Below are 12,426 nucleotides of genomic sequence, written 5' to 3' on the forward strand. Positions count from 1 at the left end.
GCTTCCGAATTTCCCTATGTGCTTCCAGACTAGTTAGTAGTTTATATACTAGATCAAAGGTTCAACTCGAACAATGAATGCTCCAACGGATTTAAGAGCGTTTAGCGTTTTTCCTTTTAAATATATTCCCTTTTTTTTTCTGTTCACATCTATATCTTAAATGCATTCCTTCATGCCGTATCTCTTGACCTCCACCTGCTGTCCTTATATTCTGCACTGGCCCAATATCAGTTCGTTTGTATTTTGTATATTGAACACATTACTAAAAACCTTTCTCTGGAACCTTTCCTATATTTCAATATTGCTGTTGATTGCAGTGCTTCATAGTTGAATGTCATATGCCTAGATTAGTTTCATAATGGATTTGTATACCTTCACTTTGCTCTCATTGCTTAAATGGGATGTTTGAATGCCATAATGCTTAGTTAATTCTCTAGTTGACTAATTCACACTACGGAGCCTGCTGTCGAGTTGTTTACATTTCGTCCAGATGTACTACCAAGTTAACGATCAAAGTAAAGGTCCAAGTATTTGGCATGTTCCACTTGTGGGATATCTTCATAGGATTTCATGAACATATGAGTTGGTTTAGTTTGTCTTTATTCTCCATTGGTTCAACCATCTCTTGATTTGATTTAGATGGCATTGGATTACGAACAAAGCAGTTTTTAGGCCAGAATGCTCTGAAAGGTGCCTTCACTGGTTGGAATATCTGCGGTGTAAATCAGGTCCTTAGTACGCTAAACTGTGGGACAAGCAAAGTATTCGTAATTATACTTAATTATGAAGCTTATACTTAATCTTTAATTGAGGTGGGATGAGACTGTGTGATATACTGTATGTGGAAATGTTTTGGATGCCAGTCTATACGTCAAAAGTTTGAATTATGTCTTAAAAGGCCGCAGAGCAGTACAGCCCATTTTCCAGGCTGATAACATCTATAGTGCAATGTACTTGTTCAATTATCCTCTCGACGATTATGTTGTTTAGGCACTCCTTCAATCTATTTAGAATTATTTTATCCATTAGTTTATTAATTACTGTTAGAAAGTTTATAAGTCTATCCGCTATATTTCCCTGTGGTAGTTTGTCTAGTTTAAGTAACTTTACAAGTTGGAAAATTTTCCATTGTCCTGGAGAAAATTCGAACTTAAATTGAAGATTTTGATTAGGCTCATGATTCCACTGTGCGGTAGATGCTTCTAGAAATTTGCTTTGGTAAGATCGTAGCCTGGTGCTTTTCGTTCCTTGAAAGTCCTTCTTTATCTCTGAACCTCTTTAGGATGCTCGCTATTCACCGGTGTGTACATTTGTAGAGGTGATTTGAGCTATTGTTTTATTTCAGCTGTGTTCAGTCAGACCGTTCCGAGAATAATTGAAATACATTACAGCAAAGGCACTAGATTTCTCCTCTTTCGATAACGATCTTGATTCATAGCCGTTCGGCTTTTTTATAATCCATAAATTCCTTATATATAAACACGAAGAAGGCATCCTTCCATAAATTTAAGATTAATAAAAAATTTAGAATGATTGAGTTTAAAAATTATTCAACACCAATCAATTTGGTCTAACATCAATATTTCAAACGAAACTTTATTTTCTACTTCTTCGACTCAAGCAAAAACACCTCACCCTTCCGCGTGTCGACCACAAAACCACTGTTGATACCTTGTCGTCCGATGTGAATAGCGTGATCTGCGTCGTATATCCGCGGTTCGATCCCGGGGAAGAGCTTCCGGCTGGGCGGAAGACAAATGAACGTCGTCGAGACGGTCCGTCGTGCCAGACACGCACACAGCCCACTGGATTTTATAAATTTCAGCGGAGAAACAAGGTTAATGGTATGCAGAGCGACCAGATTAGGATCGTACCTGCGGTGCGATATTTTCATAAATTTTCCCCTGGCTTCCAGTTAAATTAAAAGAAAGGGCGGGGGATGGGAAATGTTTTTCGGACGATTTTAATTAGCTGGCGAACGTGAACTGTTGCTTGGCCGATTTTTGTACATGAAACTACAGATATTTTATGGAAAGGAAAGGAAGAAAAGTATTGTTAGCTTGCGAATCTTTTTGTATTGGTTTAACATAGATTAAAAATAAAATTACAAGTTTAAATATATTATATTTAGTCTAAAAAATGTTTTATTGCGAAAAATAGATATAATTTATTTTATTCAAAGTATTTTCCATCGATAGCGGATTCCATGTTAAAAAAGGCGAATCTTTTAAGACTATTCACAAATCGATACATTTTTGACATCTTCATAAGAAGCGAAGCTGCTCAGCCAGATCACTACCCATATATCGGAACAAGTAGTAATTAGAAGGAGCAAGGTCTGGAGAATACGGCAACTTACGGTTTTAATGTTTCCAAGTGTGTTTTCACCGATTTAGCAAGCTGTTATCGAGCGTTGTTATGCTAAGTTGTGTCTGTTGAAATCACATCAGTTGTAGTCGATACCAATTCCTATTTATGGTTTTATTAAGTTTAGGCAACTCATCGTATATTACACCAAGCTGATCCCAAAGTATCAAAGTCACCATTTTTAAACCAACATTTAAACAACAACCACCAACATAACAAACGTCGAAGCTAGTAAAAAAACATTACATTCCCAACGTACCGAAAAAAGGTTTTGTTCTTATGAAATGTACGATGAAATAACACGTATGCTATTTTATACACAGTAACACCATCTGTTGTAAATCCTTTAATTAATTAATTTATACGCTTATAGTTTAATTTAATTATACTGAAAATGCTGATTTTTCAACAAGAAACTATAATAATAATATATTATTTTCAGAATAACATTGTTGTATTGACACGTAAATTATTTCCATTTCAAAACGTTTTCGTATCATTTTAAATATCTTGGATACAACATTTGAGAAAATGTATCTCAAATATAACAAGTATTATTTAAAATGATTAAATCGTCTTGTGAATGTGGATTGTTAGTATAAAATATTTTTATAAAATTTAAACATTGATGTCCAATCACTCTACAGTTAGTTATTAGATTGTTACAAGATTGAGCAGTATGCCCAAATGATAAAAGTTTGTTATCAAAATAAGAGTTTGTTCGTGCGTGTGACGCCCATTTTACAAGCAAATGCAATGTATGTTTATGTTAACAAGAATAATTGTATATGGGACAATACCAATCTATACTAGGAGGCGATGTATCCAAAAAAAAAATATTTAGTACATTTTTTGGGCCGAACCGTACTATTTTGAAAGCATCATTGATAAGGTCATCACCTTCAATTGCCTTCTTTGCAGATTTCTATTAGTTCAAATTGAGCGATATGTTGCAATGATGGACATTCTGTAAGAACGATTTGTGTGCATTCTTATATATCTCATATAGGTGACATGAATTAGCCAGCAAGATCGTGTGAATTAGCTACACAATATTTTCCATATGGGGTTTTTGTAATGTGGTAGTTATATTGTAATCGACTGATGACTGTATTAATGAAGCTAGTGTAATTCAACAGAATCTATGATGCAGAGTATACAAAATATGGCAATTTGGATTTATACCACTACGAAAAACTGAGGCAGACATTTGAAGCGTTCAGTTCATGGGCCTTTCAAATAAAAATAATATTTCATTAATACCACGCACAATGTTCTATTTGATTTTAAAATTGATCTGGCATTATTGAAAATCTTCATATATTTATCGAATGAAACAAAGAAAGATCCAAGTTGTACTTTACCTAAATCTACAAAATAACGTATTTTCACTTCGAAAGCTTATGGAAGTCTAGACAACACAATTATTAAAATTTAATTATTTTAGGTGTTGCATATATTTTGATCATATATAACAAAAAACCTATAATACAAAATAACAATTTTTTATTTAGAATTATTGAGTTACGAATATATATATATATATATATATATATATATATATATATATATATATATATATATATATATATACGAATCATGGAACGCTTAAAATTTAATTTGTAATATTCATTACATTTTTTATATGTACAACAGCTACCGAAACTCATCGAATTATTATTGAATCTTATGGTGATGCTGCTCCATCATATCCTAATTGTCGGTTTGGCGTTCAACAATTTAAAAGTGGTAACTTTGAAATAGTTCGTAAAATTTATTTCAAATTCCCAAAGAACAAAGAAACAAAAAGCTGATGAATTAACTATTTCCAGTCGTTTACATACGATTAGAAGGATTCAAAAGGAGGGAAAATGAAAGTGAAACCATTTCGAACTGCTTCTATATAGCGATGTCATTGCTTGATAGGAAAAAAGAGTAGATAGATTTTCAGTATCGTACTGTGACCGAAAATATCTGGTATATGGATCTAATATAACAATCCTAAGCGTAAGCGGTCATGAATTCATTCATTGTCATCCATAGCAACAATAAATTACTGGCCATAAAGTCTTCTTGAATATATGGTGGGACACGAGCTGCTAAAACTGAATTAATATTTTATGGCCTATGCCGACAAATGTAAATTAAGCAAATTGAATGACGTATTACCCTAAGAAAGGGTAATTTGAAATGAAAACATCTTTGAAATGAAAACACATGGCCCCATAATGCAAGAGTTGTGAAAAAGAAAAACTTGCAGTTTTGCCGCAAAAGCTTGAATTAGCGTAGCGCTTTCTGGCTTCTTACATGGAATACTAAAGAAATTCGTAAATGGATCGCAAAGATGATGGCTGCCAAACCAAAATCATTCATTCGAAACGGTATTATTTAATTAATACTATATATTACTACATACAATAATAATCTATATAGGTGTGCCACAATAGTTTATAGGTTAGAGTTCTAACTTCTTATTACTATTGTTTTCAAGAATCTTGCATACGTTTGACAACCGGACGACTTTGACAGGCTAGTTCGGTTACATGTTACAATTTTACGAACTTATCAGATAGCATTGTGTCTCTTTTTAACTAGAATAAGATGAGAAGGAACATATTGTCTGATTCTGAAACAAATTTACAAATTGTGGAAGTCAATACATTAAATATCTTGATGACGTATTACTCATTATTCTCAATAAATACTTTTGTAAAGTGAAAAAATGATCAGAATATACAAGCTCCTAATATTACATTATTTAATTTGGGATATCTTAATTCACATCTGCATCTTGCGTAAAATTTGTTACACACTATATTAGAGCCTCTAATACCGATTAAATAGAATTCCGTGGTCTGTATTTCCCAAAGGATGTCATTGATTAGAGAGGTCGTAATCGTCAAATGAACAAGAGCCGTCTCGGAGTTCGACTCTCGTTTTGACCGTTGTTCTGGTCGACTGAAAATGGCGCAAAGTCAAACTTTAATCGAATCAGGGGAGGGAATGCGGCTGATGACGGTCTCCTCCTGCCGTTGGCACACGTTGCCGGCGACGCAGCAGCAACAGCAGCGGCAGCAGCAGAGCCAGTCGTTTCCGCTAAATTTGACCGAGTTTGCTAATACGTGCGCGTGGCTCTGTCAGTCGTTCCGGTTGATTTGTCGATGCCATTGTCTAATTTCCACCCGTAAATTCATTGGTCAGTTTTCCGAGTGGAGTGGTTTCGATCGCGAAGGAAACACTAATTATTATGACAGTTCGAGTGTTATCGGGAACACGATTTGACATTATAACGCAATTTAAAAATAAAATACGTTCGAATAATCCTCAAAGGAGTTATTTACGAGATAATATTAATGACTGGTTGTAATATCTTGGTATATTTATATTGACAGTCATTGACAGATATTGACAGGTTAGAAACAGTTATATTTCTGTTTCTTATTATCTATGTACCTCATTTTTCACAAGCCTGACTCTCCATACTACTTCCCATTTTACTTTTACTCCTTCACACCAGAATGAATGCATGATCTCCTTTCTCTATAACTCAGAGATCATTCCTTTCTTATTTTCTTACTGATTTCAGTGTTCAGAAGTCAATCGCATGGAAAATATTACGATGGCTACACTGCTGATGAAACTGCGACTATTGCTGTCAGATACATCAGTGAAGAACCCCCGCGAAAATTACAACAGACAATTTTAGATTAAAAACAGGCAACGAGACTATATGTTAAATAATTGATTCCAAACCTTGAAAATAAAAATTAATTAAAGTAAATCTCTGCAGTTCACGCATAATCAGACCGCAGAAGCACCAATAACAATGAATAATAATATCAATCCATATAGTAAAAACAACGATAAAGATTTCCAATCTTTCTTTCCAAGAAATTAATCTTGAGGCAAAAAGTCGCTGAAAGGAACATGTAACTAAAAAAAGAGAAAGAACGAACTTTGATGTGAAGTTCTGAATGTGAATTATCCCCTAAGTAAACTCCTACATCATTGGTACTTTTCCTGTGGGACAGTTCTTCATGTAAAAACATGATCTGCAGAGTTAATCTATAATGAGAACAATGCAAAAGCAATTATAAAACAGTTATCACTTTCGTCAGTAACTATACCATTTAATAAACTTAATAATAGAAATAGTCTACAAGAAATATTTTTCAAATTTCCAATGGAAACCTCAGAGGTTCAACTAGTTCTTGGAGTATATTAAAACAATAAATTCGACTTAATTTCTAACAATAATCAACTAAAAGGTAATAAATCAAAACTGTTATAATAACTTTAAAATTTCTGAACAATATATGATTCGTTCGTTAATAGTGGAACCAAAACACATTTGAGTGTCATTTTAAAAAGTATTAAGAGGGTATTGTTGTTAGTTCACTATTCTAATTAATATATTAAGTTTACTATCGTGATCTTGGTTTAGAACAAGAGGTTACTCGCTTTGGAGTTAGAGTCAGGTACAGTCAGTCAGTTTTTGGGATGGAAATAAATTTCTTCGGATACTCACTTCGGATTATAATCGCCATTTCTTAAGCATTTCTTTGCAGCAATCGACACGAGCCAATTTTTTGAGCAATTGTCAAATTGTGTGGGATCCAACGCGAACATAACTTTCGCACAGCTAAGTGTTCATGTAAAATCGCGTATATACTGGTGGAACTAATAATTAGGGATGCCTCAATCTCACAATAGGTGACATGACGATCTTGTTTAACCATTTCGCACACAGCATCGATGTTTCTTGGCACAACAGCCGATTTTGGACGACCTTCACGAAACTCGTCGGTCAGCGAACTACAACCACGATAGAATTCACTTAACCAGCTATACACGGTGGTTTTTGATTGAGCTTCATCGCCAAAAGTCAAATTAAGTTGATTGATGCACTGTTGTTGTAATAATCCACGTCCAAAATAGTAAAAAAATATCGCACGAAAATGTTCACGATTCAGTTCCATTTTTTGCCGAGATGAAATTTTCAACTAAGTATAAAATAAACAAATAGCGCCCATGCGACAAAATGTCAAACTTTACGATGGAACCGTCAGATGGACTTGCATGACAACAGTGTTGCTAATTCCCTAAATTTAAATAGTAACCCTCGTATTAAAGAATCTGCCTATATTTTCGTTTCATATCCACCAATTTACTGAATATCTTAGTAAATAGCACCCCTTGTAGTCTTATGGTTTTATTACAACAAATTCGCATATCCCCGAGTTACTATTGATTTTTTAATGAACGTATTAATTTGCATTCCGTATATATGTGCAGGCTAAGAACATGTCTACTAGATGAATATATCTTGAAAAATGGACCCTTACGTCCAATTTAGTATATTTATGAGTATTTGGCGTACGACAATATCCGCCCTATGTCGGAAATGTAATTTTCGTCTAGCACGAAATTCGAGTTCGTGAAAATTTCAAACTTGCCTAATTAAAACGATCAAAGCTATAAACGTGTTAGTTGTCAGGCTTTGGAACCCGCCAAGCCAACTTTGTTAAACTTATTGGAAGCCTGCAGGTTCGCGATAAAGCCGGTCTGTCATTTTTAACCGCTAAGCCGTATAATTTAAATTCGTTTCCTTTGCTAATTATTACCGGTTTAAGCATTCTGTTTATCGATAAATCAACACAACGGTGGCCCAGCTGAATATATATTTTTTGCGTGGCCTCATCTTAAAATGAAATACATCTTCAAGGTTTAGAAATCTGAAATCTTGATTATATTTGATCCTAACAATTTAGTATTAATTATTTACGTAACTATTAAAAACCGAATTTTGAATCGTATAAACAAGTATGAAAATACTTTTTTGTTATAATATCTTTAAAAAGTAAATATTCGGAAAAAAATTAGATAGTTTAAAGATAATTATTAAAGTAATATAAATATAACATTGTTGACAGGTTATTTGAAAATACCCTTAATTGAGTTATTGAAGTATTTTAAGAAATTGGCTAAATGAAGAGTGACATAAGAACAATATTCAAAGGTTGGTGATTTTGGTCAGCAAAAGTCTTGAGCTATCTAAAAATATTTATTAGTCGTTATTGAAAACAAAGTTCACTTCATGCCTGAGTAATTAAGATGAAGGCTAATAAAAACCATTCTAAAATATTTTGATGTAGCTATTATTTCTTCAAAATATATTATTTCTGCAGAAATCAAAGGTAAATTATAACGGATAAGTTGTGTGTGGTCGTGTAAAAATGTAATAAAGAAATGATTAAGTAAACTTAAAAATTGCAAAAAAATTAGTAGAATATATATTAATCAAAGTATTTTCCATCATGTTCTACAAATTTGGCACATTTTTCAGGCAGCATGGCTTCAAAAATCTTGCAACATGTGGCCGAGCGTCGTTATGCAGAAAGACGACTTGCTTGTTACGCGCTTTTTTATTATCTCTAGCAACAATACGTCGCTCAATTTGTTCAGTTGATGTCGGTGGACATCTGCATTAATGGATTTATTCAGTTATAGTAGCTCGTAACACACTAGATTTAGCTGATCCTGAAGCATTATGGCCATGACTTCAGTGTTGACGAGGATGATACTCCAAGATTAACTCATTATATCTTGCGCTGAGATTATCATATAAATGGCGTTTTTAGTCAGTTCGTATGATAGCCAATTTAAATCATTCGGATTTTTCTCATCGTACGTTGTCTGAAATTTTTGGACTTCTGGATTATTAACAGTTCTTTGTGAGTGATCACCACTTTTAAATACCTGAAACCAAAGCCAATAATTGGAATATGACGGCAAGGCATAATCATTAGTTTATCTTGTTGTCGAGATCTTTGATGAGCCTCGGCAGCAAATTCTTCAAATCAACATCAATTTCTTCAATCATCGACAAAAGTAATGAATGTCGAAAATACAATTTTAGCCAATCCCTGGTTAGTACTTGTATAATAAAAACTCAATAATACTAAATGAAACTAAATGACTATGTTTTTTTTGTTTGTAATATGTGTTTTTAATTATTAATAGGCCCAATACACTCTCAAAATTTAACATACATTTTTTTAATTTCGTTTATAAACTTAAAAGTTATTCCAAATAATGATAAAAACATTTTCATTTACAAATATTATGTATTATTACTATTAAAATATTTTGCCGTCATTCAAGCCAACAACAAAAATAAAGTTCAGAATTTTAATGTATATAGTTCAAACAGCTGGAGTTTCATTATAAATAAATATCAAGTATTACGTGAAACTTTTCCTTAAAAGTTATGCCAACAACTTTTTTAACGATCTAAATATAAACTATAAACGATCTAAATATATCTTTATTCACTTTTCAATAGTTTATCCAATAATTGACAAAAGATTATATACTTCGAATATGTTAAAGGCCAATAAATATAATAGGCATAATTTTTAACACTACGAACTATATATATTATTAATATAAAGGAACTGGCCTTTGCTTTCCATTTTCTTGTAGTATTAATAAAATTATTGCTTTCTTTAAAATATTACACCAATTTTCGTTTAATTATAGAAAATAATTTCAGACCCACGATAACTTTCAATTTTGCGCAAATGGTTTGCTTAATAGTAGCTACTTCTCTTAGTCAAACTTTATAGCATTTCAGCTATCATATGTAGTAACAGTTCTAGTCCAAACTATTTCGCAATTGGTGTGGCCCCCAGATTCACAACAAATAGTTGCAGACCAATCTCGCTTACAAGTCATTTCTGTAACATTCTCGTTTGCATTAACTTTTCTTTTCTCTTTTGAGGCAACACAGCTTCTGTTTTCAACTGAGAGGCAGCTTAGTGTGTCTCCACCTTCAATAACCTAATTGGATTTGAGTGGATTTGTGTTGAGTAGATGTGAAAAGTAAATGTATCTTTAGAATGAATAACGTAGTTCTGAATACGCCAACTCGGTTGAAAATTGACACAGCTATTTTACCTTGAGTTTTGCATTGAATCACAAATAAAAACTCAGACCATTATATTTTTCACTGGTAAATTATGTAGAACCCCAGAATCGAGCTTCTTTTGGTATTTAGCCTTATTTAAATGGTTTCGAACTATGTTATAGTTAATATTTAAGTAAACTATTGCATTGGACGTTTATCCACTACAGTGAGGTTCATCTTTAAAATCGAAATTTCCCAAATTAGCGAGCGAGCAAATCCATTCACTTAAACACTTACCACCTTAAACTTTAAACGATTTTCGATAAGCTTTGAAAAAATTACCAAATGATCTTTTGTAACATCAATTTTCAAAGGATCGACAGGGTTACAGCTGACATCAATAAGCTTGCAGTATTTCAGTTGCGATGTTTAAGACAATAATTAATAAAAAAACATTTTATTTACCTTCTAAATATAAATATAACAAGCAAATCCAAAAAAACTTATGTCAAAATCTGAAAGTGATCTAAAAAATGTATTAGTTAAACTATCCGAGACATAAATCAACATTAACATGTATTATATTTACTTAAATCACAGTTATTTATAATATTGTATACTCACGTGCGATACAGACTGTCATATACTGTCATGCGACCTTCTAGATGACACCAGTCTTAACATAGAGTTATAGTCAATGGATAGCATTAACCTTCAAATGAAACTTCTTTGAAATGTTTATGCCACTTCAGCATACTTACAGCTTCACACTCAAGTTAAATTGTTTTTAGTAAAACAGCTCTTGTTATATCCATAACAATAGATAAAAAACAATTTCGAATGTTAATATTAATATTGTTTTTCTTTTTGATGACTCAATGTTGATAACAGTATTGTTTGTTGGTGGAGACAAATACTATTGAAGCCAAACAGCGGCTTGGTGACGCTATATTTAAGCGCAGTTATAAAAACACCATCCCTTACGGAGCTTAACCTTTCTAAAACTTAAAATCGACAAACAGAAATAGTTTATATTGTGGGATATTGTGAGATACCTTAAAAATACCACTAATATTTTTTTAACTGGGTGTAGTTTTTACTTACACTTAATCAAATACTACAACCCGTAGACTAATCAAAATGTTATTTGAAGTCAAATAAAAATATTTCTATACCTCGACATATCATACTGAAAGGAATATGGAAAGATATGGTGAAATCATTGGTATCATTTCTGAAGGTCAATCTATTGATGTATAGTATTTCTAAAAACAAATCGATTTTCTTAGCTAGACCGGGAACTTAATACGTGATTTAGCATGACTTTATGAAAATACTTTTTGTTGTCAAATCTTTAAGAGTTGGCTTGGTGGCGCAGTGGAAAAGGTGATGGAACGGTCCTCCTACTGTTGCGATAGCCGCGGGTTCGAATCCTGCTGGGGCATGGTCGTAAATTTATGTCTGTGATTGTTTAAAATTTGTGAATGTTCTAGGCAAAAGTGTAAAATCCGACAAGGCAAATGACCCCAGTCACGCCAGTAACCAGGCTGGGTAAGACCGGATGTCTTCTGGGATGATTTCTAAAGTTGGTCACTCGCCAGTCGGTAGGCTTAATGCTGATGACCGTGGTTCGGAGCCCACGTTAAATTTTAGGTCCAGACCAGATAAACCCATAGTTGGTAAAAAGAGACTTTAAAATATATTTATAAAAAAATGTTTAAGAAATTAAAATTCATAAAAAGTTGAGAGCTTATACAGTTAATAATTTACGTCATTGTTGACATGTTATTTAACATTTGTTGGCATGAGACAAGTACTACCGGAGACGAACAGCGGCTTGATGACGCTATATTTAAGCGCAGTTATAAAAGCACAATCCATTACGAAGCTTAACGTTTCCATAATTCAGAATCGACAAACGAAAACAATATATATTGTGAAACTGAATTACTAAATACACCAACATTGTCAAAAATGCCTTGAAATTTTTAATAAATAAATAAACAGCTTCTCTTATTGATCTGTTGTCTTACTGCGTATTTTCCTTTTCCTTTTTATCTCAGGTTTCCTTCCTGCCCTTGATAAAGTGACATTATTCGGCTAATAATAGAAATTGCGCTTAAAGGCGTGAAAAATTTATGATAGTGAAT

General features: G+C 32.9%; 1 protein-coding gene across 2 annotated transcripts in view; it reads right to left on the reverse strand.

Annotated features, from left to right (window-relative positions):
• LOC143193454 (acetylcholinesterase) overlaps positions 1-12,426 on the reverse strand; it is a 104,303-nt gene that overhangs the window by 45,077 nt on the left and 46,800 nt on the right. The window lies entirely within an intron of this gene.

Source organism: Rhynchophorus ferrugineus, unplaced genomic scaffold (assembly GCF_030347505.1).
Source record: "Rhynchophorus ferrugineus isolate W39M unplaced genomic scaffold, kcgeb_rfMv2 rfM3, whole genome shotgun sequence".
Taxonomy (NCBI): Eukaryota; Metazoa; Arthropoda; class Insecta; order Coleoptera; family Curculionidae; genus Rhynchophorus; species Rhynchophorus ferrugineus.